Here is a 2,992-nt window from a genome sequence, read left to right on the forward strand (position 1 = left end):
TGATAATAAAAACTCTTCACAGTGCACGGCGCGGAGAGGCTGAGGCAACGACGAACAATATTGCAAACCAGAGCACCAGCGGTTGCAAAGGGGAGAAGGGATGACAAGCAAAGGCGCGTCTGTCTGCTCCCGCACCTTCCAAGAAATTTAATTCACTTTTTTTTTCTCTCCCTCCTTTTCGCAACACGCGGTGCTGCTGCCGGTGCTGCACCGGCTCGACAACACGGACGAGGAGCGAGTGAGGGAGAAAGAGAGAGAGAGAGTGGTGCGCGCCGTGACAACAATGCAGCAGCGCGGTCCAATCACGCTGCAACGAGCGCCACTTTTCCCCGCCAATGAGCGACCCATGTGTGTGAATGTGTGTGTGTGTGTGTGTGTGTGTGTGTGTGTGTGTGTGTGTGTGTGTGTGTGTGTGTGTGTGTGGGCGCGAGCACACAGTCCTGCGGAGCCATCATCAAGGACGACCCCCCTCCCCCCCAGGGCAGTGCCATTTCCCCCGCTGCTGCTGCCCATCATAGACCTTTCCTTCCTCCGGAAATGGGCCCCATTCTCACGCGAACGCTACACGCCGCCGCCCCGCGCCACATGCGTGGTCCAAACAGGCGGCAGGACAGCCGTGTGCCGCGCAGGGCAGGGACAGCCGAAGGACAGCCGTGCGCCGCAGGGCGGCCGTGCCGCAGGACAGCCGTTTGCCGCAGGACAGCCGTGCCGCAGGCCGCAGGACAGCCGTGCCACAGGACAGCCGCATGACATCGGCACAACACCACGCCACCGGCCGCACACATGGCCAGCCTGGTCAGCACCGCCGGCACGAGGGGGGAAAGTGCTGAGGAGGCGCCGGGCGGCGCGGCACGTCGGCGCTAAGTGGCCAAACACGGCTAGAGCAGCGCCGGCTAGTGAGCCAAGGACGAGGCGGGGTGAGTCACCGGAGCTAAGGGCGGCGGTGGCGGCGGCGGCGGGGCAGTTGGGCCCGAGCGAAGGGCCCGGCCCCCGTCCCGTCCGGACCCGCTTAGCGACCGGACACAAGAGGACCTGTAATGTGTCAAACCGGTCGGGCCGGTGCAGGGCGTGGCTGGAGAGCGCCCAGGAGCCCGGGCCAGGACGAGGCCCAGGCGCACGCAGCGCGCCCCCCGGTGTCGCCCAACTAGCGGACAATTAACAGCCGGCGGTGCCGCCCCCGCGGCCGCCAAGGCCGACGCCACGTCGCGGGTGATGGGACCCGGCCCGACCTACAAGAACCACGTCAAAAACAAAAGCTTGGGTGTTTCCACGCGCCGGCGCCGGCATGTCCTCCTGGGCGTGGAAACACGAAGCTCTCGTGCTGTTGACATGGTTCTCTTATTGTAGGTCGCGGGTTATTGCTTATGGTTTCCAAGCAGTCACCGCTGCTCGACTCCCGGCTGCCTAGAAACCCTGAGCTTTGAAAAATCAAGCTCTCGTTTTGACGAGGTGAAAAGCGCAGCAGCGCAGCGGGTGGGACTGCATGGAACGCGCCGTCGTTCTTCGCGCTTTAATTGGGCGGGGACGCGAAACTCGCGCGAGGCTCGCCGCAGGAGGACCCCAAAGCGCAGTACCAGTCCGACAGGTGCACCACTGCAGCGCCGGCTTTACCGGGAACAGGACGAGGACCGGGCCCGGGGGCGAGGTGCTCGAGCAGCAGAGGACCCGCCGCGTCAAGCAGGTCCTGCACGCCGAGTTATTGAAGGAAAGCTGGCAGCAGCAGGTGCACCGCGCGCGGCGGGAGCGCGGCGGGAGGGAGAGCGAGTTGAAAAGGGAAGGGGAGAGGGTGGGGGAGGTTAATTGCGTCCATTTATTAGGTGCCCGGCCTGGTCCCGCCTCACATGTCCATTCTTCTTCAGCCTCCCTCCTGCATGAGGGGCCGACTCTCGCGAGGCAGCGATGAGGACCCGGCGCCGCCCTGGCACGGCGGCATCTATACAGGACATTTTGAGGATTTGTAGTGTACCTACCTCGTAAACGGATGGCATGAAACAGTTGGGAATGGGATCATTCAGATAAGAAATGTAATTTTAAGTGTAAGTCATCCTACAGGGTGGCCGCTCTGCCCCGTCATTTTGAAAAGGTAGACTAGCCCGCTTGCAGACGGAGAGGGGAGGTGAGAGGGGACTGGAGAGGTCGTGCGGGCGGGCTAGTCTACCTCTTTTAAAAAGACGGGGCAGAGCGGCCACCCTGTATCCATATTCCTGTTTGCGCTTGTCGTTTACGAGAAATAGGCATCGAAATTCGTCAAAAACATTAGGTTTGCATGCCCTGCATAGAATAAACGCCACTGGCCGCGAAGAGAGGGGTCGAGTGAACGATGCACCAAATAATCACAACAAGTGGCAGAGGAAAACGGGCCGAATAAGCTGCGTGCCTCGCCTTCGCCACCCTCATCATGGAAGGAAGTCCCTTTGGAGCTGTGCCAAAAAATGTCGTGTGTGTGTGTTTTTCTAAGCGGCGCGTGCGTGCGTGCGTGCGGCGGAGGTGGCCGCGATGTAGAGCGTTCAGAAGAGGCCAGGCGCCAGGCTCGGGCGGGCAGAGAGCAGCCCGAGCGAGCACGCGACCGCTCCGGGCGCGGGGAGGGGAGGGGACGGCGGAGAGGGGGAGCCGTCAACGTCCCCGCCGCCACCACGGACCACGCGAGGCCCGCACTGCACTGCAGCTCGACCCGGCTGAACGTCATGCACCGCCGCAACCACGTGTCGCTGGGTGCACGCCGTCGTGTCCTCGAGGCCGCCGTCGTGGCTGGAGCAGGAAGGGGATGATATACACAGAGCGGGTGCCATCGTCGTCGTGGTCGTCGTCGGGCCGCCCGGCAACATTTCTCCTTTACCGCGGGAGGAAAATCTCAAAAGCCCTCCGCTCATCTCTGGCGGAGTGGGGACCGACACTGCGGGCCATTGCAATGAGGTTGGTCGGGTCCCACCGCCGGTCACCGTGGGAAGCACCGCGAGTGGGAGCCCGCGGCGGGGCGGGGCGGGGCGGGGCG

This window comes from Frankliniella occidentalis, unplaced genomic scaffold, assembly GCF_000697945.3.
Source record: "Frankliniella occidentalis isolate FOCC.00 unplaced genomic scaffold, Focc_3.1 Scaffold638, whole genome shotgun sequence".
Lineage (NCBI taxonomy): Eukaryota > Metazoa > Arthropoda > Insecta > Thysanoptera > Thripidae > Frankliniella > Frankliniella occidentalis.